Source organism: Aethalodelphis obliquidens, unplaced genomic scaffold (assembly GCF_003676395.1).
Source record: "Aethalodelphis obliquidens isolate GAN/ISIS:26980383/991018 unplaced genomic scaffold, ASM367639v1 scaffold47, whole genome shotgun sequence".
Taxonomy (NCBI): domain Eukaryota; kingdom Metazoa; phylum Chordata; class Mammalia; order Artiodactyla; family Delphinidae; genus Aethalodelphis; species Aethalodelphis obliquidens.
This window is the reverse complement of record NW_020837991.1, coordinates 4,156,353-4,182,218: the sequence shown is the minus strand read 5'-3', so window position 1 is coordinate 4,182,218 and position 25,866 is coordinate 4,156,353. Positions and strand designations below refer to the sequence as shown.

The following is a 25,866-nucleotide window of genomic DNA, read 5'->3' as shown; positions in this document are numbered from 1 at the left end:
TCACTGTGGACTCCCGCAACTACCATGTCCCCTACTGTGGTTTCCCACCCGCCACTCTCACCTGCAGTGACAGTTTGTACCATGTCAACTTTTAAGTTCAAACTACATTTCCCAGAATCCTCTTCCCACATGGTTCCAGGTTAGAGCTGGCCAAAGATGGAAATTACTCTCTGAAGATTATGGTTAGATGCACAGTTGCCAGAAGATTGCACCGTGTCTCTGCTCTCCCCTGTACTGCATGCGGCTCTTCTTCCTGATTGCCAACCCTGCTGACCAAACAGCAACCTCAGCCCCACCACCAGAAGCCTGACAAAAGACCACAGAAGAGGTAGCTATGCAGAGGCAACAGCTTTCCATACTTTCCACCAGCTCTACTGTGCAGTCCCACTCCAGCATCTGGGCATACCTAGCTTCTCAGATTCACCTGCAAACTCTGACTTGGCCACTGCACCACCGCTTCAGGAAGGCTGATTAGTGACTTCTCTGATCTGCCGATTTCCCCTTACAGACTGTGGTTTCCAAGTTTCTCCCACAACTCCGTAAGGTCTTCCTCCTTTCATAAATCCCTTAATTCCATAATACCATAGCAGTTCTTCTTCTGTGACTGAATCCTAACTCATGCAACTACTCAAGCCTCCCCCCATCTACTGACCAAGATCTCTGCAACTTTCCCTTTTGAGATCTTCCTGCATAACCAAATCTAGGCCACTCAGTCCTTTCATAATCTCCAATCAAGCCTTCTTTTATAGGTTCTGAGCTGCCCATCTTTGAAAACAGGCTGAAGTATCCATCATTCTAAAGAAGCCGTATCTCCCTTACTTGATCCTCCCATTTGCAAGAGAGCAAGATTTACATGAGAGAAAACACTAGAGTGGGTATCAGATTAACAAAAGCCAATACCAATTTATTAACTAAGGACAAAATAAGCTAAGCACTCTTAAGGTACTTTTGTGCTTTGGTTAGAGATGTGAGGATGGAGAAAGAAAGAATAAGGATACAGAAAGATTCTGAGAAAAAAAAAATTTGCTGATGTATAATTTGTCCCAAATGTTTTTTTCCATTGGGAAGTAGAAAGCTTCATTCTTTTATGTAATCGTTTTGGGCTTATCCAAGTACATGCATAAATTATTTTAAAATTTCTAGTGGGCATGAAAGACTGCATGTACAAGTTTTCCAATACTTTTTTCCTGCTTTTCCAGAAAGATCTTCCCTCTCTTTTGGCTAAAGTATTTCCAAAAAATGTATTTCACTAGTCTTGGCTCCCCATTCATGAGAATAACGTAGTTCTTCTCTGTTATTTTCTAGGGTTCAATGCTTACTATCCTGGATTTTATCACTGAACTGATCTATGAGTGATTCTGATGTCTACTGCATCAGTCCTGAAGTTATTCAGTCACTCTTTCAACAAGAATTTACTGAGAGCCTACTATAGGTTATCATAGTTCAACACAAGGTACTTGGCAATAAACTACCTTTAAGGGAAAAATCTCATTCTGACAAATTAATCACATTTAAAGAGAGCTATTTATCTTCCAAATGCTGCCCTATAACTAACATTCCCTGGACTGTTGTCATCTTAACAACCTCCTAACCAAGAAAACTTAAATCTCTTTTGACTCTTTACTATTTTCTATTATGTTGTGGATCTCACAGAATCAGAGACTAGACAGGTCCTTAAGAAATCAACTAGGGTAACTTTTTCAAATTCAGAAATGTTGAAGTGGGCTTCCCTGGTGGCGCAGTGGTTAAGAATCCACCTGCCAATGCAGGGGACAGGGGTTTGAGCCCTGGCCGGAAGATCCCACATGCCTCGGAGCAACTATGCCCATGTGCCGCAACTACTGAGCCTGCACTCTAGAGCCTGTGAGCCACAACTACTGAGCCTGTGCACCACAACTACTGAAGTCAACGTGCCTAGAGCCCGTGCTCCGCAACGAGAAGCCACCGCAATGAGAAGCCTGCGCACCGCAATGAAGAGTAGCCCCTGCTCGCCAGACTAGAGAAAGCCCGCACGCAGCAACGAAGACCCAATGCAACCAAAATTAAACAAAAATTAAAAATAAAAGTTTTTTTAAAAAAAAGAAATGTTGAAGTCACTTTATCACAGTCTATTTCTAATTAATGGCAGATTTAAGACTGACCTCAGGCTTCCTACCTACCATCAGTGTTCAACAAACAGCATGAAATAGTTTGTAGTTTGTGGTACCCACTTCAGGAACACTAGGCAAGATACATCCCTGAGTAAACCTTCTAACCCTAAGGCAGTATGCAACAGTCCATGACTATGGGACATAACTTTGAGATGCTGATTAGTATATATTACATGATCTAAGAACACATAACTCATCTATCCTTTCTTATATCATGGGGCAAGATTTATATATGCAGGTACATGGTGGTTTGGGGGTGAAGTCAATAGAATGCAGCCAGGTACTGCTCACAGGTCGGATGGTTAATGTTGCACCATCTCTCAAAGTAAATCTTCATCAACACTAGGCTGAGCTACCTTCTACTTCTTTCATTTCCTTTTAATGTCTAAGCAAATCAGAAAGTTTGTAAATATAGTTTGACATTATCTCATACTGTACAATAAAATATTACTAATTTTACAAAGCAGTCAACAGGCTACTTTAAAATGCCTAAACTGATTTAAAAATACATTAAAGTCATCATATAAATCATATTAATTCTCCTTAAATTTAGGCAGAGGACATTGGTCTCATTTCTTTCATATTAAAACAAAAGAACAAAATATTTTGGGTTAATTTAAAACTCCACAAATACAATTAAAATGTAGCCAAGTCAGTCAAACTTAAGAGTAATCACAAACTTATCAAATAATGATAATGAAGCACCTTCAAGTCACAAATCTAAAATACGAGTTGGAAGTATTTAACTATTATTTAACAATAGCACAGAAACAATTAAAAACTGGTTTCACCTTAGACTGCAGATCTGTTCTCAAAGACTTACAAAAATAATAAATATTATCTCATATTCTCCCACTAGCTCCTGCTAATAATTTCCAAAAACTTTTCAAGGGACTTCCCCGGTGGCGCAAGACCCTGTGCTCCCAATGCAGGGGGCCTGGGTTCAATCCCTGGTCAAGGAACTAGATCCCACATGCATGCCGCAACTAAGAGTTCACATACCACAACTAAGGAGCCCACGTGCCGCAACTAAGGATCCCGCCTGCCACAACTAAGACCTGGTGCAACCAAATAAACAAATAAATATTTTTTTAAAAAAACAACACTTTTCCACAGCCTTGCCTCTGTGCTAGAGCTGTTCACAAATACTTAATTTTCTCCTGGGCATATGGAAGTATTTTATTGAACTTCCCCACCCTGTTCAACTCAGGCAGGCACCACCTTTTAAGACTCCTATAACAGTGCGAAAGAAGGTCTCTTCTGTCAACTCCCTATTCATTTAATAAACATTTGGCAACAGGCATTGTGCTCGGTGTTGGGGCACCAAAATCAACAAAACACTGCCTCTGTCCTTGAAGAGCCAACTTCCCAGTGGAAGGCACAGAGATGTGCACAGTGCAATGCGGTCAGTGGGTGGTCGAGGCAGGTGCAGAGTGCTCAGGGAGCATTCTGCCTGAGGTAGTAGTGCTGAGGGGACTCAATCTGGGAATTATCAAAAGAATACTGATAAAATCATATCTTAAACTATTATTTTAATTGGTCATCATTAATAATTAAAGTCCACACTAAATGACTAACTGCACAACTGGGGGAAAAACTCTAGAAAAAACTTCTGAAGTTTATAAACACCACAGTGCTTTTTAAATTTATGGTACTATGAATCTCAAGTGTAACACTCTTGAACACTTAAAAGAAAGGTGATGAGCTAGTTACCAGAGGAACTCCAAAGAAGATTCTACCCCTATCCTCCTGACAAAGTATGCATAACAAAAAAAGTAAGCAACAAAAGTAACAATAAAGGCAACAACACAAGAGATGTTACAAAGCAAATATGTGATTAACCAGAATGAGAAAGTCAGCCAATGTTCCTAATAAATCCCAGGGATATCCTAGATAAAAGATGAAATTAGGGCTTCCCTGGTGGCACAGTGGTTGAGAGTCTGACTGCCGATGCAGGGGACACGGGTTCGTGCCCCGATCCGGGAGGATCCCACATGCCGCGGAGCGGCTGGGCCCGTGAGCCACGGCCGCTGAGTCTGCGCATCCGGAGCCTGTTGCTCCGCAACGGGAGAGGCCACAACAGTGAGAGGCCCGCGTACCGCAAAAAAAAAAAAAAAAAAAAGATGAAATTATACAGACATGTTTCTTATAAATGTGTGTGTATAAAGAGGTATACCTCTCACAACGCTTAGAGAATAAGGGAAAAGTTTTTTAATTTCCATATGTACAGTTCATCCTGTTTATAAAAGAGATGTGTGGAAAACCTTCATGTCAACTTGCTTCATGAATTAAATCATACTTTTAATGAGAAAATGTGTTACTTAAGTAAGTTATATTATGAACCCTTCATTAAAACAATCACCTACTAAATGTCAGTTAATTCGTTGGGAAATAAATTCAATTTATATTACACATAGTTGATTTATTTCTATGTGGCTTAATTAAAGTGAGGTTTGCCTCTAAATGTAACCAACATGTCTCATTAACAGAAATTCACAAATGTTTACTAACAATCATTATGACATAAGAATACAGGGTGAAACTTTAAAACTTATAATCCTTGCACTTCACAGAATGGTAGAATTAGGCCTAGAGTTTAGATCTTCTGATTCTCAATCCAGTGCTCCTTGTATTACACCAGAAAATAGACAGTTTTGTCAAAACGTTTTTTAGTAAAGTCATTCTCCCTTTATTGTATTTCTGGCTATTCCTGTGCAACAAATATTGGCTAAGAAAAACTGAAAAGAAATACACTCCTTGAGGGAATTCCCTGGTGGTCCAGTGGTTAGGATTCCACACTTTTACTGCCAAGGGCCTGGGTTCAATCCCTTGTCGAGGAACTAAGACCTCACAAGCCACACAAGCTACGTGGCACAGCCAAAAACAAAACACACACACACTCACACTCCTTGAGACAGATGAAAGAGTACAGGAAAAGACAGGCATTGAATTTTCCCCATTTTTCTCGGGCCAGGTTTCCTTTTATTCGTAAGAGGAGATACCTTGAATTCATGATTAAAAATCTTTAAAATCCTAGAAATCAGAACCTGATTAATATAGCTGCATAGATTTTTACAATTCCTGTGATGTTGTTACTATCTATAGACCAACAAAAGATTGTTAACACTGAAATTCAAAAGTTACCTTGACAAGGATCAGCAATAGATAAAACTATTAGGCAAAAGATTACTGGAGAACAGGCCAGCACTAGAGTGCTAATTTATCATGCCAGACTACTTGCCAACTGCAATGGGGAAAATAAACCTCACCTTAACCCCCATAACCAAGTGATCAAACTCAGCATCACAAATAACAGGACTTGACAATATACATCCCCTGATGGGAAGCAATATAAAGTACACAGCAACATCCAGTAGTTATTCTTGCCCAAAATATTTAATTTGAAACTAATCAATCCTTTAAACCTAGCTTACAGTTAGTGTAGGGGGAATAGAGGAACATGCTAAATGACATGAGGGGAAAAAAATCAGACAAATCCAGAATGTGACTCATTTTATAAGGTAACTGGCTTGATCTCTGAAACAAAACAAAACAAACAAAAGAAACCATCATTTTAAAAGAGAGAGGTAATGGGACTTCCCTGGCATTCCAGTGGTTAAGACTCCACACTTCCACTGCAGGGGGCACGGGTTCGATCCCTGGCCAGGGAACTAAGGTCCCACACACCATGTGGCACAGCCAAAAGACAGACAGACAGATAAATAAAAAATAAAAATAAGTAAAAGGGGGAGGTGAGGCTGTTCTAGATTCAAAGAGATCAAAGAGACTTAACCAAATGCAGTGAATAAAACTTGATGGGATCCTGGCTTGGTGGGATTGAGTATAAAAAGCCGTAAAAGACCGTGCAGCACAAATGGGGAGATTTAAACATGGATGGATACTAGATTACATTAAAAAATGATCAATAAGAAACTATTAACTATCAAGAAAAAGTATTAACTAAGGAAGTTAACAATAATGGTATTTTGGCTATGTAAGAAAATGTCCTTATCTTTGGAGATGCAAGGGGTAAAGTGTCATAATGTCTACAGCTTAGTTTTCAAATGGTATGACCAAAAATAATATACGCATATTTATACACAAAACAAATACGGCAAGACGTCAACAAATGAAACTAGAGAGTTATCATACGGATGTTCAATATTACCAACTTCCTGTGTACTTGAAATTGTTTTATAATAAAAAGTTGGGGCTGGGTTTGGGGGTGGTGGTGGGAGGGAGCCTAAAGAGCTCCGATTCTACAGGGGAAAAAAAAAAAAATCAACCTGAAACCAAAGCTGTGGGCACTGCATAGAACCAAACATGATTTCATTTTAATATAGCATCTATTAAATATAGTTTACCCCTTTGGTAGCAATAAGGTAAACTAGGAATGAAAGTTCCAACTAAAACACTGCTTAAAAGATTGAATCTATAATGTAATCCAATTATTTAAGATAAATCTTTAATAGTTATTTCTTTCAAGAGAGACACATGGGGCTTCCCTGGTGGCGCAGTGGTTGAGAGGCCGCCTGCCGATGCAGGGGACATGGGTTCGTGCCCTGGTCCGGGAGGCTCCCACATGCCGCGGAGCAGCTCAGCCCGTGAGCCATGGCCTCTGAGCCTGTGCGTCCGGAGCCTGTGCTCCGCAACGGGAGAGGCCACAACAGTGAGAGGCCCGCGTACGGCAAAAAAAAAAAAAAAGAGAGACACATGGAGAGCATGACTGGATAAGCATTCTACAACGATATATTCAACAAGACTCACCATACATTTATATTTTAACCAAACAACAAATCAATCTGTGAACCATCCACTTCTTAACTATATAATTCGACCTTTTCTCTTACAGACATTACAAAGACATTCAACTACAAATTTTCTTAAACCTGATAATACACTAAAGGAAATTATAAAGTACTACAATTTTGGGCATCAACAGATTTCTTAAACATTTACAACTATGCATGAAGCTTGAACTACTCAAAGTGATTTATCAACACTTTCTTCTGTAAAGAGAAATGTAAAAGAACTTTCGTTTTTCCCTAACCATAACCAAAGAAACAGTACAGGCCAATGTTAAAATGAGAATTTCAATTAGTTTATAAACACTCATTAGTTGCTACATACAAAGGAAAGAAAAAAATCACACCAATAAAAGATAACTTTTTACAATATTCTACACATTAAATTTTGACACTCTACTCAGAAATATTGCACAAATTAACGCACAAATTACTAAGCGTGTTGCCATTGCCACATAATCCAGCAACAAATTTTGCAATAAGGAAATCTCAAGGAAATAACCCAACTGCGAGTTCCCTGTAGGCATCAAGAATTACACAAGTAAAATTGTAACTTTTCAAGAAACACAGAGTTTTACCAAATCTATTTCTTCTTTTTGTTAAGAGAGAAAAGAATTCTGCTCATTCAGTCCCACTGCAAAAAAAAGGTAAAGGTGCATAGAGTCACCTTTTAAAAGTAATTTTTTTAAAAGAAGAGCCAAGAAAATCATCTGTCTAGACTGCAGCAAAACACATCGAACAGCCTACATTACAGGCAAATGAACTCTACCTATGTATTTAGAATTCACTCCCAAGAAGAAACTTTCCAGCTATTCTCATTTTCCTCACCAATTTATTTTCGCAAGACCCAGAAATACGGTTCTACAAAAAAGACATCATATTCGAATCAAGACTCTCCCAGATTACCAAGCTGCACGACCTTGGGCAAGTTCCTGAATCTGAGCCTCGATTTTTTCAACTGTAGAATGGGGAGACACGTACCCACCTCACTGGGCTTCGAAGGTGAAGTGAAACAACGCACGACAAATACCGGGCGCGCATTAAGTGTAAGTGCTAGCTAAACGGTCCGTAAACAGAAAGGGGCCTCGACCCCAACCACTAGCGAACCACGCGGTAACAGTGCAAAGACAAGCACTTGCTCGCTCACTGCATATAACATTTCTGCTTCTGCCAAGGACCAGGGACAATCTTCCTTCCCAAAGCCCTGCAGAGTACGCGTCTGACAGCTCCACCGCCCAGCAGTCTAGTTCGCTCAGACCTGGACTTCAGGACAGGATGCAAGGGGCCAGAAGTCCGCCCACCCGGAGCGAGGCAACCACCTAGCGAAACCTCCGCCCCAGGAGCAGCGCTCAGGCCGGCGGCGGCCCCCTCCCCACGTCCGGCCCGCACCCCCGCCCCCGCCCCCGCCCCCACCCCACCCCCACCCCCACGCGCGCGCCCGAGCACACGTACCGGCCGCTCCGCCGGGACATAGGGAGCCGCAGGCCCACCCCTCCGCCCCCGCGCGGCCTGTCACCGCGCCCCCCGGTCGGGGGAGGCTGCGGGCCCCCGGGAGCCGGAGGGGCGCACGAGGAGTCGGGCGCGGGTCGGGGGACCAGGCCCGTCCTTCCTTCACATGGAGCCCAGGCCGGGCGCGTGGACCGTGGCGGCCGGCCGGAGCCTCTCGGAGCCCCTCGGTGCTTCTCGCCGCCCCGGCCAGAAGGCCCGCGGGAAGCTGGGTAGGAAAGGAGGAAGCCGCGGCCGGGCGCCGCCGAGGCCGGAGAAGGGGCGGGAGCGGCGACTCCGCGGCTGGGAGCGCCAGGCCTCCCGGTCGTGGTCGCTGCCGCTGCCGCCGCGGGCCGCAGGACCCCCGAACGCCGCACCCAGCGGCCGCACCGCCCTCGCCAGGAGCCGCTGCTGAGGGCAGCCCGGCCGCCACTACACACGGACCCGTGACGTCGGGCGTAGCGCGGCACACGTCACGGCCGGCTCGCTCGTGCGCGCGCAGCCCTTCGCCTGTCGGGAGCGGAACCCGCCGTGGGCGCGCGCCCGCCCGGAGCGCCGCGCGCAGGCCGAGGGGAGCGTGTCCGCGCCTGCGCAGTGGCCGGATGCGTCCACGCACGTCCCGCTGCCCACGCCCGCTACGCCGTGCGGAGGTTCCCGGCCCGGGCCCGGCTGCCGCGCCGCCTTGTACTTAGGTCGTAGCTACCGGTTCCCGGCGGGTGAGCCGCGCGCACACACACGCGCGCACGCATCTCGGTCCCCTCGCATCTGCGGGAGTCCTCGGCGCCGAGATTCCAAAGCAAACCTCGAAAAGGGTCTCCTGCGTGGCTTCGGGCAGAGCGGGAGGAGCAGAGCAAGAAGAGGCTGCGACCCACTTCGAGTCCATGGCAAGTCGTTTGCAGGCGAAAAGCCATCTGCCTCTTCGTTTTTGGATCTGGTTTCAGAATTTTTTCCTAAAGGACTTACGAAATTTTTGTCGGCTTGTCACCTGACCGTAAACCACCCCCCTGGAGATCAGCCTTCTAAGTTTTATAGTTGTTTTGTGTTTAGTTATTACATGTATGTATTCGAGGTCGGCCCAGCAAGTATTACCTTTTCAGTTTAACAGATGTGGAAATCTCGGCCCAGAGAGATGAGTTGACTCCCCACCTCCAGAACTCGTGGCAGGGTCTAAAACCCAATCTCTTTCACCGAATCCATTTTCACCCCTTCTCGCCCCGCGGGATAAAATACAAATTCATCGTGCTAGCGTTGGAGGCCTCTGTGATGTGACTAACGTACATTCCGATTGTTTTTAGCCCACACTACTCTGATCCGAAAAGTATCTGTCCCTCCCCATTTCTTCTTTCCTCAAATACCTCCTTACAACTTCCTGTGCCATTTCTCCTCTCTCAGCATCTGCTTGGTTTCTCGGTACGTTGTGGGTCCCACCCGCTTCCTGACTTTTCCAGACCGAAAGTTGGGGTGGGTACCCATCCAGAGGTAAGCAACTGCCCCAACTCAGGGCCCTAGAGGGCAGGGGAGCTGGCATCCGTGGGGCAGGGACTGAGGAGGAGGATGTTATGTAATAAAATATCTGATCCCCTTCGTGGAGTTTTTATTACAGACCCATTAGCGGTGTTGTCAAAGGAGCAGGACCAGAGATGTTCATTGGCAGGTTTTTGTAACAGGAAAGCCTGGAAACCTAAATGACTATAAGACTGAGCTGACAGTGGTTCATCTGCTCTGCGGAGGATTAGGCAGCCAACACAAAGAAGGGCTAATGCTGAAGGACTTCAAAAATACACAGCTAAATAGAAAAGCAGATTGCTCCCACTAATTTAAGAAGTGGAGGAATTTTAAGCTTACATACGCATAAAATCAGTCTTTAAGATTGCTATTGGTTCTAACATCTAAGCCTGGTAGACCACAGAAAAAAAGGATCTCAGTATGCTTGGACAGGATTTAAATCTTAAACTTCTATATTGTTTTCAACAATTCCTGGCCTGACCACATAGCAGGCGCTCAATAAATACTTGTTTACTAAATAATCTAGAGATGGAGATGGATTTTTCTTCACACCTCTGCTCACTCCTTCCTTTCCTACCCAGGGACTTCATCCACCACTGGTTCCTTAGAAACACCCCACGTGTACATTGATAATAGTCTCTTTTTTCTTTTTCTCCAGTCTCTTTTTACATTGGTGAGACTCTTGCTTAGACGTTAAATTTCTGGCATCCTGGGTTACTTTAGTATATATGATTACAAATTAGTGATCTCAGGCCTTCTTTTCCTGGATGAAACCTTCATCACACAAATATTTTTTGCTTTTGCCTCCCTGCTCTGTGCCTGGGATTACGATGATAAAGTGGTAGTCCCATATATCACTTAGAATCTTAGAACTTAGAAGAACTTAGAATCTTTTGAGGAGAGCAGACTGGTAAATAAATCATTATAATACCGAGTGACATGCCCTATAGCAGGATGTTTATGAAGTGCCACAGCAGTGGAGAGGAAGATGGCACAGGGGTACCCAAGGAGTGAAGGGAAACTTGCGAGAGGAGGCATGATGTGTTTGTTTTCTGTTGCTGCATAACAAAGGACCAGAGACTTAGTGGCTTCAAACAACACCTGTTTATTAGCTCGCAGTTCTGTAGTTCAGAAGTTTGCACAGCATCCTGGCTGGGTCCTCTGGTCAGCATCACAGGCTGAAAGCAAGATGTCAGCTGGGCTGAGTGCTCATCTGAAGTACCTGGGAAAGATCTGCTTCCAACCTCATTGTTGTTGGCAGAATTTGGTTCCTGGTGGTTGTAGGGTCGAGGTCCCCATTTCCTTGCAGGCAGTCAGCCAGAGCTTGCTGTGGGCTCCTAGAGCCCACTGGCATTCCTTGCCGTGTGACCCCCTCCATCCTCAAAGCCAACAGCAGAGGATTTCTTGCACACCAGATCCCCCTATACATGTTGAATATCTGACTTCCACTTTTGCTACCAGCCAGAGGAAACTGTCTGCCTTTAAAGAGTTCATATGATTAGATCAGGCCCACCCAGACCCACCCAGACCCACTGTCCTACAACATAACTTAACCATAGGAGTACAGCTCATTGTATTCACAGTAGCCAGGGTTATGCAGGCCATGTCCACCAATGGGCAGGAATTTTCAGGGACACAGGAGAATCCTGCGCACCACACACGGTGAGCTAAAACTTGGTTCAGGGTATTTATTTGCTGGGAGAAATAAGGATGGAGGAGTGGGCATTCCCAAGCAGAGGGAATCAAGTATGCACAAGCTTGGAAGTGTAAAAGAACATGCCCTGTCTAGGGAATGGCAAGAGTTGCTGGCCTTGGGGTGTTGGAAGAGATGCAGGCAGGGGATAAGGCAGAGAAGGAAGAGAGCCAAAGCAAGGGTGTTGGAGCGGGCTAAATAAGTAAGGAGGTGAAGGTGTAAACCACAGCAGTGGCTGTGAAAGTGATTTGAAGAATGTCGATTGAGATGCATTCAGCTGCATGGAACAAAACACCGGGACCAAAAACAGCTTAAACAGTGAAGTTTATGTTCTCGCATAACAGAAATCCAATAGATGGGTCCAAAGTTGGTTAGGGCTGTGAATTGTTATCTCTGCAGTCAGAAGATGGCTGCCTCAGCTTCAAACATTATGACCTCCCACTCACGAAAGAGGGGAAAGCGTCTTTCTCTCTTCTCTCTCTCTCTCTCTTCATTTTTTGTTTTTGCTTTGTTTTGGCCACGCTGTGCAGCTTGCGGGATCTTAGTTCCCTGACCAGGGATTGAACCCAGGGCCATGGCAGGGGAAGCGCCAAGTCCTAACCACTGGACCGCCAGGGAAGTCCCTCTCTCTCTTTTTTTTTTTTTTTTTTGCGGTACGCGGGCTCTCACTGTCGTGGCCTCTCCCGTTGCGGAGCACAGGCTCCGGACGCGCAGGCTCAGCGGCCATGGCTCACGGGCCCAGCCGCTCCGCGGCACGTGGGATCTTCCCAGACTGGGGCACGAACCCGCGTCCCCTGCATCAGCAGGAGGACTCTCAACCACTGCGCCACCAGGGAAGCCCCCCCCCTTTTTAATAAACGTTTAATTTTAGAATAGTTTTAGATTTACAGAAAAATAGAGACGATAGTACAGAGAGTTCCCATATACCCCACACCCAGTTTCCTCTGTTATTCATATTTACATTAAAATGGTACATTTGTTACAATTAGAGAACCAATATTGATACATTATCATTAACTAAAGTCCATACTTTATTCAGATTTCCTTAGTTTTTTTACTTAATGTCCCTTTTCTGTTTCAGAATCCCATCCAGGACACCACGTTACTCTTAGTCATCATGCCTCCTGAGGCTGCTCTTGGCCATGACTTGTCTTGTTTTGGATGACCTTGACAGTTCTGCGGAGTACTAGGCAGGTGTTTTGTAGAATATCCCTTCACTGTGGTATGTCTGCTGTCTTTTCTGGTGATTAGACCAGGCTTATGGGTTTGGGGGATGCAGAGCACAGAGGTAACGTGCCATTCTCACCACAGCCTGTCAAGGATACATCCTACCCACATGATTTATGACTGTTGAGCTTGACCTTGATGGCCTGTTTGAGGTCTGGTTCGTCAGGTTTCTACAGTCTTTTTGCCCCCCTTTCCATACCGTACTCTCTGCAGAGGAGGCACCGTGCTCACACCTGAGGAGTGGGGAGATATGCTCCACTCCCTGGAGTGCAGAGTATCGACCTGAGTTCCATAGAATTCTTCTGCGTGGGAGATGTGTCCCTTCTACCTCAGTTACTTACTTATACAGTCATTTATTTACATTACTATGAACTCACAGGCATTTATGTTTTACTCTGGTTTATAACCCAGTACCACATTATTTTGTTCGAGTAGCTCCAGATTTGGGCATTAGGAGATCTTTCCATCGACTCCTGTGACCCTTTGACATACCCCCATCACTGTGCGGGTTTTGTTTTGTTTTTGTTTTTGTTTTACTTTTTTGAGCACTCCCTTACTTTCTTGCCTTCACAGATGTGCCAGATTCATCTTGACTATTTCCTGACCCAGTCATAGATTCAGCCATTTCTCCAAGGAGCCCTGGTTTCTTTGATTGGGGGATGACATTAGAAACAAAGGTCTGAGGCTGGGTATGCTTGGGACTCTCTTTTCATTAAGGATGATCTCACATCAGCCCCCCTCCCCCCCAGAAGACTGCCTCTTTTGTTTTTGCAGCAAGGTCAGCTAATGGTGGCCCCAAATTCATCCCTTTCTTTCCCAAGTCATCAGATTTTAGCTGAGTACATAGGCACCCCCCCCGATAATAAAGAGTTCATTTCCCAGTCTCCCTTGCAGCTAAATGTGGCTGTGTGACTAAGTAAGTACTGGCTAAAGGGAAATCAGTGGAAGTGTCTAGTCCAAGTACTTGCCTTGAGAGACCCTTCCTCAGCAGACCACTGCTTTTGCCCCCCCGTCTCCATCCTCTCCTCCATTCCGGAAGACCTCCTGGCCATCTTGGGGGGTGAGGACAAGGGGCCACACACAGGAATGGTGGAGCTGGAAGCAGAGCCCCCTTCCCAGTCTGTACTTTCTCATGAGAGAGGAGTAAATACCTGTCACCAGTAGCAGAACCTACTCCTAATAGCATCTCATTGGCAGGAGCTGGGCCACGTGCCTGTGCCTGCAGAGGACTCGGCTTTGCTATGATGGGTTCAGCCCATATGAGGCCCACACTGGGGCTGGGCACACGGCCAGGCCACATCTGGACAGAAAGCCAGGTTAGGTTACAGGGGAGCCGAGGGATGGATGGCTGTTGCATAGCGGCCAACAGTGTCTGCCTGAGAAGCGCGTGGAGAGTCAGGACTCGGGGAGCCAGAGCAGGACCCCTAAGCGTATCTTGTACTGTGTAAATGATCGGTGGCGTGTCTATTATTCTTATAATCCTCAGGGCAGTTGCGGTGGAAACGCACTTTGCTGTTTCAAAAAGCAAAACATTAGTAAGGTAAATCTCCTGATCGAAGTGCACAGTGCTTCCACAACCAAAGAAAAGTCATTTCTGGGATTTCTGCTGCTTGGAACTGCCCGAGAAGTTTTCTGAGTTTGGTAAAAGGCCATATGAAGGATTTCTAACAGAGGATTATCTTAAATTTTCTGTGATCTTGATCATCTCCAGTTCTTCTGTTTATCTGTTGCTCATACATACATTTCTTTAAAATTATATTTGTTACATATTTTCTGCTATGCATAGTAATAGAAAATGCGGAAAACACCCTCTAATTCCTTCTGTAGCTGTATTTCCATCCAATCTTTCCTCTTCGCGCAGATCTTTGCTGAGGAGTTGTTTTTTATTTTTAGATACATTTTAAGATAGTTTTCAGGTAGTTGTGCATGGAATTTTATAGCCTGCTTTTTTCACTTAACCCAGCGTTAAGTAGTTTGACTTTATTTTCCTTATACTTGCAAACAGAAATTTGAATCGCTGGTATGTATACTTAAAACTTTGCCTTTATTCTAATCTTTTCAATGAAACATGTTCATAAAATGGATCTATGTGGAGCCAATGACAGCTTCATGGCTGCTGTGGAACCAAGAGAGAGATTTCTCTCTCTCTTAGAGAGAGATTTCTTTTTGCCCTTAGTATCTGAGGCAAAGAGAGAACGACCACAGGAGATCCCAATGCTAACCTAAGTCTGAGAAGTGAACCTCATACTACAGGGAATGACTGTCCCTTTCGCATCCCCTTAGCCCTGGTCCCAGCATGAGCTAATTTTGCTTATAGTGCCAACGGAATATTATGGATTACCGTTGGGGGAGAACTTCCTATCTTGGAAAAGGACGCATAGGTATTTAAATCATATGGTTTATCCGCATTAGTGCATTCTAAGACTTTATAGTAAAAGATATGCTTTTAAGACATCAAACTGTGAAAAATAATAACCAGGTTTTTTAGCAGGTGGCTGTTTGCTTGGGGCCTCCTGGTACCCCCCCACCGCCGCCGCACACACCACGGGCCCCTCGCTTCTGACTTGTCAGCACAACGAGGACTGGCTGCCCCTTCCCTTGCTCCTGTTTCTGCCGTCTTCTTATTCTCTTCCTGTGCCTCTTTCTCCTTCTCTTTCTGCCTCTTCCCCACTCTCTTTAATTCACCCAGTATTATCACTTAGTTTTCACAAACATCCTGAGTAGCTCAGCAGAATTATTATTCTCATTTGCCTATGAGGAAAAAGTGGCAGAGAAAGGTTAGGGTTACTGTCACCACATCCCTGGGACACCTCATGAAGCAGCCCTGAACTGGAGTCCACCTGTCCGGTCCTCCCTCGTGCCTGATGTCTCACGTGGCTCCCTGTTGCCAGGTCCCTCCCTGATTGCCTAACGCCCGGGGGTTCCTCCCAGCACCAGGGCTCTGCTCTCCAGGTTCAGCCTCGTCATTCCTGAAACCATTGGTCCTTCACTCCAAGCCTTCCCAGCCCCCTCTCAGAGCTGCTCTGCAGGACTCAAAGCCCCCGCGGTGCACCATCAAGGGGGCTGGCACCAGCAGAGGTGAGTTAAGGGTCAGTCATCTTCATCCTTAGGGCTCATCACACCCCTCAACCCAGTGTGACGTAGCTCCTTCGGCAGATGGTTTCTACAAGTCAAATCACGAAGGTTGGGGGACTTTCTTCCACTGGTTCTTCATCAGAGGCCAGCCTCGCTGAAGCTGAGCGGGGCCGGGTTCAGTGTCTCAAGAGACAGCAGTGCCACTGAACCTTCAGGCCCTCCAGACTGCTCAGACCAGTCTCAGAGAGTGGGGCTCCCTGTGTCCTCAAACGGTGGCCGCCCTGCCATGGCCAGGCCTGGTAGCTCTGGCCAGGCTGAGCCACACAGAACCCTGGAGTTAGCAGACACCAGTGCCCGCTCTTCTCAGCCCAGTTTGCTTAGCATCCTCATCTGAAGACAGAGGAAGGCATCCTGCCCCAGGACTGTGGTGGACACCGCGGGGTAAGGCATGTGGAAGCCACTGGAAACGGACAGCACTTTTCTGCACCTGCTGCCCACGGAAAGCCCAGCACTGCCCCCTCCCCACTAGACTAAGAGCCAGCGAGCCCTTCAGAATGGAGGGCTTCCAGCACGACCGGCAGGCACAGTCATTTTCAGGGAGACCAACTCTGAGATTGTGTCCCCACGAGACGAGTCACCACCTCTCATTCCTGGAGTCACGTGGATAATCAGGCTCTCATGAGCCAGTTGACGGTCAGCCTTAAGCACAGCACAGGGTCTGTGCCAGGAGAAATCTGGGCTGTTTTCTGTCGCCGTGGGAGACACAGCCTACCACCTGAAGGCCCTGAGACAACCCTTCCCCGGCTGGGCCTGCCCCTGCTCTCCCTGACCCTCTACCACCATCCTTGAGAACCAGCCTCTCAGGTCCTCTGCCCTGGAAGTAATTCACGCCAAAGCAGGAAGAGCTGAAAGATGTTATCCCTGGAGGTTTATAAAATTATGAAGCTGTAGAGAGATTGCTGAGCAGACAAACTGCACTGTGGTTGGCTTGGATTCCCACACCCAGTGAACCTGGCTCTGACTACAGATTCTCTTACAGGCCGATGCCTGACTTCGCTGCGCCCTCACTTGCAAGTCCAGTCTCTGGTCCATACCTCTCACCTAACCCTGCTGCCTTAAGATCCCGTAGCTTGAGGGGGCCTAGAAGTCAGACATCCCAGTGACGATGAGTATGTCTAATGCCCTAGTCTTGGTTTCTGTTTGCCATTCTCCACTAAGGGGACCAGGGCTGGTGCAGAAGTGTGAGAGCCCGGACCATCGTACACCAGAGAGTAAGGAAGTGCTCAGAAAACCATGAGGGTGTGTTAGAAGGACTCAGGAGTCAGCTTAAAGGGACTGCTTCTGGCCAGATGTGGGACATGGTGAACATTAAAACAGTGATAGTAATGAATTCTATCCCATATCATAAAATAAACCATGGGGCATACTGACACGTGAAGGAGCCGCAGAAGAATGTCAACCAACAAATGTAAAAGGAATGGTGGAGTTAGGAAATTCACGTTGGATATTCAAACTGGTGGGTGAAAGCTTGATGAGGTACAGGATACTTATTTCAAAGTCTCTCAAACTATTAATTACAAAGGGGGAATAGTCACTTTACAGTGGAGAAACCCGGCAAACACCACCTTTACCAAACAAACACCCTGCAGCCCTGCCGTTTAAGCTTCCAGGAGTCACCTGCTGAAGTGCCCTCCAGGAGTGACCTTTGTCCCTGTGCATATGGTGTGCTCAGCAGCTTATGCTCCGTGTCAGGCTATGAACTTGAATGCAGCTGAATTCAGCCCATGTGCACGTCACTACAGTGATTACTGACCAAAGAGGTACTTTCAACTCAAAAAATACCTGTTTTCTATGGATGGCTACTTGGCATACAGGTCAGACCTGAGTTTGAATTTCTGCCAAACTGTGGGAGCTCAGGCAAGCTGCTTAACCTCTCTGAGCTTCACTCTTCCATGTATATAATGGAGATAATAATAATAATACCTATTAAATGAATCAGCAATTCCACTCCTAGGATTTCCTCAAGAGAAATGAAATCATATGTCCACACAAAGCCTTGTACATCTATGTTCATAGCCGCTTTTCTCATGAGAGCCCCAAACCAGAAACAATCCAACTATTCATCAGCTGGTTAGCAGAGAAAGGAACAAACCAGTGCTCATATGAATGAATTTCAAAAGCGTTATGCTAAGTGAAAGAAGCCAGACAGAAGACTTCAGAGTACAGGATTGCATTTATATGAAAGTCTAGAGGTAAAGCTCTAGTGGTCAGTGGTTGCCAGGGGCCAAGAGGAGAGGATTGTGTACAGAGGGGTGATGGGAATGTTCTATGTCATGAACATTGTGGTGGCGGTGATTAAAAGCTTGTATACTTTTGTCAAAACTCATCAAATTGTACACATAAAATTGCTGAATCTTGTTGTATGTCAGTTAAGCCTAATAAAACTGATTTTAAAATACCTGCATTACAATGTCGCCGTGAGGGTTAATGGAATGATATATATGCAGCCCCAAGTTCAGCGCCTGAGTAGGGCAGGAGTCCTAAAATAATAGCTGCTAACTGCGCACGCAGTCTTCGGCCAAGCAGGCAAGTGTGCAGACGAGAGGCCGCCCAGGAAGCCACCCTCTCAAGACGTTCGCAGCTAAATTGAGTAACCAGGTGATGCGAGGTGGCGTAAGGAAAGCGCGGGTGCGCAGGTTCGAGGAGAGGAGCCGCGGAGTCCCGCAGACCCACGCAGGGCGCTGTCACCGCCCTCGAGGCACCAAGAGGAGCAGAAGCCCCTCGTGCCCCTGGGAAATGGGCACGCACTCTCATCGTGGAACCATCCTGTGTCCTCCGATTCGGCCTCAGGGAGCCCTGCCCGGGCACCACCTCACGCAGCCGAAATGGTGAAAGTCCACGCTGCCTGCCGCCGCCCATGCCTTGGGCCGCCCCTCCTTCCACCCTGCCCCTCGTAGACTCGTCCCATTCATCGCCCGGGCAGAGCCCCGCATCCACCCCGGGAAGTCCGCATTCACTCCGGTCTGGAAGCTCTTAGCCCGAGGGTCAAACCTTCTGCCCCAGAAAAAGCCGGAGGGAAGGCTGCGGGGCCGGGGCTGGAGGGGAGGGGCAGGGGAAAGACAGCAGCGCCATAGACAGCCTCACTGTTACAGCGAGGGATCCCAGAGTGTTTATGTGTGTTGTGTCTTGTTGCTTGGCAACCAGGTCTGGGCCGCGAGCAGGCTGGGGAGGAGGGGGTCTCCTTGCTGGAGTGGGTTGCTGTGACTCATCCCTGCACACTGTGGCCCCTGGGACTAGGTTGCCAGGTACACGTCGTTTCAGGCTGGGTGCAGCCAGCCGGGGCTCTTCTTGTGGAACCGAGTCTGGAGCAGCGCCACCTCCTAGGAGGTACATGGGCTACCTAGTCAGACCACCAATGGGCTCCTGGTTCTGCCAGCTGTGTAGCCTTGGGCAAGTCCCTTAACCTCTCTGACCTCAGCTTCCTCATCTGTAAAGGAAGAGTATGAGATCACATTTAGAGTGACTCCTAACTGGGGGCTTACAACAGACTTTAAACACATTACCTCATTCACACTTACCCCCGCCCCCAACCTGACAATGAGGAAACTGTAGTCCAGGGCAAAGTTGACTAACTTTCCTAAAATCACCTAATTTGTAGGTGGAAGAAGCAGGATTCCAATTGGATCTGTGTGGTACAGCATCCTGCCTTTTCACTGTGACACCCCACCTCAGGTGCTCAGATACCTGGCCCCTCCAAGGGGTTCAGGGACTGAGTTCCTGAGCTCAGCCTGAAGCGACTCTCCAGGACAGACCCTCAGAGGATGGAGGGCTGGAGACTTCCCTCTGATGTCAGGGCCAGGTCTCGGACTAGCACGGATGGTCCCTGCACTTGGCTGGGAGAGGCTGCAGCTGCCTTCATGCCTCGGCTTGCCTCCTCTAACTGGAAAGCGGGCTTCTCATTGTGGTGGCTTCTCTTGTTGCGGGACCAGGGATCGAACCCGTGTCCACTGCACTGGCAGGTGGATTCCCAACCACTGTGCCACCAGGGAAGCCCCCCTTTTCTATTCTTGAGTCAACTTACCGGGTGTCTTTCAAGTGCTGCACGGTGTCAGATTTTGACCAGTTTCCTTAGAGCTGCAGGCATCTCTTGAGTCAGGGTAAAGGATACAGATCTGGCCATGTCATTCTGTTACGGACCAGGGTTCTTGGCCTCCTTAATAAATAGACATTGATAAGAGGCCAGGCAAGGCTTTATTGGGGCCGCTGCTAGAGCAGGAGGGAGCGAGAACAACCAACAGGTTCCCTTGCTTGCTCCCCCCCGGGGGGAGTGTGAGGTGTGGGGAGTGAAGTGGTTCCTCATATGGGGTGAGGGGAGGGGTGTGCCCAGGGGTCTGGCCGGAGGGGCGGCTGAGGCGATCTGCCCACCCCCTTGGTGGTGCTGCATGCAGGGGGCACGCGCAGTACCCTGCTTTTGCTCCCAGCTCTTCAGAAGTGGCCGCTGGGATTCTGGTCTTTTTGTATCGTATTGTCCATAATTTGCCCCAGCTGCGCATGCACACAGTTATTTTTAGTTTCTTTGTATTTAGTTTCTCTGTATTTAGTTTCTCATAGTTTCTTTGTACCTGTTGCAAACATCACTGAGGAGATGTTTGTCCAGGTGCAAGCACTGCAGCAATGGGTCCCAGGTCCCAGGTCCCAGCCTGTTTCAATTCCCCTTCACAGAGCACCTCGGTGGCCTCCTTGCCCACGGATGAAGTTTAAACTCCGTTGTGCGGCAGGCAGACAAGGCTTCCATCCTGGGGTTGCTGCATCTCCAGCCCCTCTTGTCATTCTCATCACACCTTGCTCTCCAGACCCCAAATCCTCAACCCGTCCCACCTCTCAGGCCTGCAGGTCCCCCACAGACTGTGTCCTCTCCTCCCTTTCCCTCCGCAGGCCTCCCCGCCGTGCTCTCCTGAAGCCCTCCCCAGCCTTCCTGGGCTGGATGCTTTCTAGGCTCACTAGGACTCAGGCAGGTAGGTCTCAGCTGCCCCATTTTCCAGGGGAGGAAACTGCGGCTCAGAAAGATGACTTTCCAACGGTCACACTCCCATCCTGCCAGGCTGACAGCCCTCACTCCCACCCTGTTCATCTCTGTCACTGCAAGGTCCTCTGTGGCTGCTTCTACGGCTGCCTCCCGATGAGACTGAGAGCACCCCAGAGGCAAAGTACCCCACCTCCATCGTGCATGCCTGCTTCTGCCTAGGACCAGCTGTGCGTATTTGCTGAGTAAGTGGACGCATGGGTAGGTGAAGGACAAAACGTTTATTTTATCTTAAAGAGCCTAAAGCCTCCAACATTAGGAATTTGAGGCTATCGACTAAGGGCAGGAAATCTCTGGTTCATGACCCTTAGGCTAATTTCATCCGGCTCTGGACACTTTTTAAAAATTTACGCTTATTATTCAGACCTATTTCTCCCCAATAGCTGTAAAAATGTTGCATTGTTTTAAAGGCCATGAGCAAATGTATCCTGAGAAGCTGCAGCAGTTTGGGCCCTCACTCCCCTTCTTGGGGCCTCAGTTTCCCTGTTTGCACAATAAGAAGCTGGCCTAGAGGGGTGTTTTTCAAACTTCAGGTCCTGATCCATTCATTAGTATGTTGTGAAATCAAAGTAGGGGGAAATAACCTGCATGGAGTAGAAAGTGTCACACACAACAAGAGTGACTATTGTGTTGTGAGATTTTAAGTTGAATGTGTGTCTCTATGGTAGGACATCTTGTAAAATATATTTTTTTATTTTTTATTGTGGGTGACAATCAGAAGAGTTTGAAAGCCCCTCTCCCTCTGAGCCCTGAGGCTTTCATCATTCGGAACTGGAGTGCAGGTGGACTGCTCTCCCCACACACACACACATTTTGTGGTGGGTGAAACCCACTGTAACAATCAAGCCACATCCCCTCCGCTATTGTTCAGTTTGAGAAAAAGGAAACAATATAGACATTGTTAAAGAAAAAAACAGAATAGATCTTTTCTGTTCTGTTTTAAAAATAATAGATGATGTGGTTTAAAAAAAAAAATTCAAGCAGTACTGATGCAAGGGAAAAAAGAAAAATCATCCTCTCCCCTTTCAACTCCCGGCCCCAGGTGCACCCTAGAGGCAAGCTCTGTGTGGAGCCCAATGGAGGGGCACTGCCGCTCTGAATCCATCCTTTTATCCGAATGGAGGCCAGGTCCCCACAGGTGCTCCCAGCCAAGGACTGAGGGACCCAGCTGCCCTCCCTCGCTCTGGTTCGCTCTCAGTCTCACACTCTGTGTGCCCCCTGCCTCTCTTCTCGGCCCTGCACAGTTTGCTCCTCGCCTTCCCAAGCTGCCCCAACGGCAGCCCAGTTCTGCATTTTCATTTAACCAAGTTAAATCTGACTCATGCTTAGATCTTACTTTCTAAATACGTTCTCCAGTGAAACAAACCAGGGCTCCTAGAGAAAGGGTTGATCGCAGCTCTGGAGCAGGGAAAGTACAAGATGAGCCTGCAACGTCTTGTGTCAGACAATAAGGAAGTGCTCCAAGGATGACGAGGCACATCACAGACACAGGGACCAACCCGAAGGAGCTCCCAATAGCCAAATGTGGTGCAATCTGAGCAAAAATAAAAAGGTAATAGGAATGGACTGTAACCTACAGAATGAAAGAAACATCCAAAAGTCCATACAGATATAGAAATAATGGAATAAATACATAAATGGGGGAAAGAGACAGCTCTTTTTTACAGCAGAATTCCAAAGAACAAATGTAGAAAGAACAATGGTAATAGGAAAATCACCATTTGGTTAAAAAAAAAACACCACACAGTAATAACTCTTGCAAACAAGAATCACTGATGGGGGACTTCCCTGGTGGCACAGTGGTTGAGAACCTGCCTGCCAATGCAGGGGACACGGGTTCGATCCCTGGTCCGGGAAGATCCCACATGCCGTGGAGCAACTAAGCCCGTGCACCACAACTACTGCGCCTGCGCTCTAGAGACCGCGAGCCACAACTACTGAGCCCACGTGCCACAACTACTGAAGCGCATGCGCCTAGAGCCCATGCTCCGTAACAAGAGAAGCCACCGCAATGAGAAGCCCGCGCACCGCAACAAAGAGTAGCCCCCGCTCGCCGCTACTAGAGAAAGCCTGCGCACAGCAATGGAGACCCAATGCAGCTATAAATAAATAAATTTTTTTAAAAATCACTGATGGATGCTAAAATTAGAAGGAAAATGTAAGAGGAGAAACAGGACATTTACATAGTCATAAAGATTCTCCCCACAGGCTGTTTATTAATTACAAAGGAAAACAGTAACTTTACAGTGGAGAAACCTCAGGAAGACATCACTTTAACTAAGTGATCAAAGTTACCATGACTAGTACAGGCGTACCTGGGAGATATTTTGGCTTAGGTTGCAGACCACTGCAACAAAGCGAATATTGCTACAAAGCGAGTCACACTTTATTTTCCCAGTGCATACAAACGTTATGTTTACACTATACCTTAGTCAATTAAGTGTGCAATAGCATTGTGTCTAAAAACACCAATGTACATACCTTAATTTAAACATACTTCATTGCTAAAAAAAAAAGTGCTATCTTCTGGGCTTTCAGCGAGTGGTAGTAGGAACATGAAAGGTCAATGACCACAGACAACCGTAACAAATATGTTATGTAAGGAAAAGTCTGAACTATTGTGAGAATTGCCAAAACGTGACACAGAGACACGAAGTGAGCAAATGCTGTTGGAAAAATGGTGCCACAAGACTTACTTGATGCTGGGTTGGCACAAACTTTCAGTTTGTGAAAAATGCAATAAAGTGCAATAAAGCAAAGAGCAATAAAAGGAGGTATTCCTGTAATTAGACACATCAACAACACCTGATGTGGTGTCCTGAGACAGGCACAGCATTGCTTCCATGGCATCCTTGCCCAAAACGCATAACCTCAATCTATGAATGAACAAACATCAGACAAACCGAAAGTGAGTAATGTCTTACAAAACAACTGGCCAAACTGCCACAGTGACAAGGACTGTGGAACTGTCCCAGATGGGAGGAGACCCAGCAGACATGACGTGTGGGATTTTCAAAATAAAAACACTGGGTGCTGGTAGCCAGCATCAAAAGGGTACAGCCTACAGGATGGCAAATAACTCAACTCAGGGCTGCCCCGAATGCTAATTCTTTGGCTTCATCCCAGGGGCAGAGCTGAGGGTGGCTGGAGTTGTCTATGGGGAGGGGGAGGGAAGGGGGAGCTGGAGGAAGGCCAAGTACGTGAACTTGGTGGTGGGTACAGGACTGTTACATTTGTTCCTGACACCTCTGTGTAGGTTTGAAATGTTTTTAAACAAAAATTTTTAAGTAAAATATATACAACAGAATTCAAACACCACAGTGAAAAGTCTTCTTCCCATCCCCAAGTTCCTCCCCTCCCCCGCCCCACCGCCCTTCCCCACTCCTAGGTTATCACAGTTACAGAGGATTCGATGCACATCAGATAAGAACAAACAGGTATGTGTACTTATTGCCCGTAGAGGTTGGGGGCTCTGTCTTCGGTCACAGGAAGTCAAGGAGGGTCATGATCCGTGAGAGCCAGGAAGCTTCTGCCAACAGGTGAAGAAGGTCCTTTCCTGCTGCTGTGTTTTGTATTGAAGACAGAAAAGACAGATATGTCTGGATATCATCAAACACATTGGTGTTGCACTAATAGGTTGGTCAAAAGATCAATTGAGTGTTTCATGATCATCAATTTTTAAAAATAGGAAAGATATTCTAAGAAAAAACGGGAATACAGTAGATGAAACAAGATGGACAAAACGTTCATTGTGAAGCTGAGGGACCGGTACATGGAAGCTGATTACATTATTCTACTTTTCTGTGTTTGAGACTTTCCACAATAGTTTCTGTAAAACTGTATCTCCTGGCAGCTTTTCTTTCCATTAAAAAAAAAAAAAAGTGAGAGAGAGAGAGAAAGGAATAGACAATGGCAAGAGTGCATCACTGTATTAGGGGTCGTTTTTGTGAAACTCTATTACCATGTAAAACGTATTTCTTACTGAGGGTTGAGGGCTTGTTTTTTTAAAGTTTGAAAAAGACCGTCTTAAGCCACAACTGTCAGAAGGCTAGAACCTGGAGCACCAAGACAGTTTGCCCCAGGCTGCAAGCCATAGGGCATGTCACGTTCCTGGGATCCACCAGGCAATAAATGCGCAGGCCTGACTTCCTTGAAACTTGAGAGGACTAGATGGTTAATGGGTAACCAGGGACGACAACCACTCAGCTTGGGTGCGTGTGGTCCCATGGGGGACCCTGCACACTGCAGGGTATAGGGCTGCCCCAGGGCCTAGCAAGTTCAACCACAGAGGAGGCTAAGGGCGCCTGTGCCGAGGGCTCTCCCGCCAGCTGACAAACCCTGGGATAGCTTAGCTGGGCTGGAAGGGTTCCCAGCGTGGGAATCCCCCTCAGGCCGGAGCCGCCCAGCCCAGTGCTCTCTGCAGACCAAGCCGCCTTAACAGCCGGGCGGGGCGCGCCTTCTGTGAAAGGTGCGGAGTCTAGGCTCTGGGGGCCACACAGCCCCTCACAACTGCTCCGTTCTGCAGCTGTCGTGCAAAGCAGCCATGGAAAATACATAAACAAATAAGCACTGCTGTTCCAATGAAATTTTTCATGGACGCTGAGGTTTCAATTTTATATAATTTTGTTTCTTACAAAATAAGTCATTTTGGGGGACTTAACCATGAAAATATGTAAAAATCAATTTTAGCTCCTGGGCTGAACAGAAACATGAGATGCTGGACTTGGCCCGCAGGCCACAGGTTGCAAACCCTTGCTTTGAAAGTGGCCCTCCTTTCCTCCGTCTCCCCCATCCCTCCCTCCCTCTCCCCCATCCCTCCCTTCCTCCCCCCCCCCCCCCCCC

The 25,866-nt window shown here is 46.9% G+C and overlaps 1 protein-coding gene across 1 annotated transcript in view; it reads right to left on the bottom strand.

Annotated features, from left to right (window-relative positions):
- Positions 1 to 9,083, bottom strand: part of MAP3K2 (mitogen-activated protein kinase kinase kinase 2) — a 93,576-nt gene extending 84,493 nt beyond the window's left edge. The window contains exon 1 of the mRNA XM_027082548.1: positions 8,408 to 9,083. The gene's annotated coding sequence lies outside the window, so the exon portion shown is untranslated. The remainder of the gene's footprint in view (positions 1 to 8,407) is intronic.
- Between the last annotated feature and the right edge of the window lie 16,783 nt (positions 9,084 to 25,866).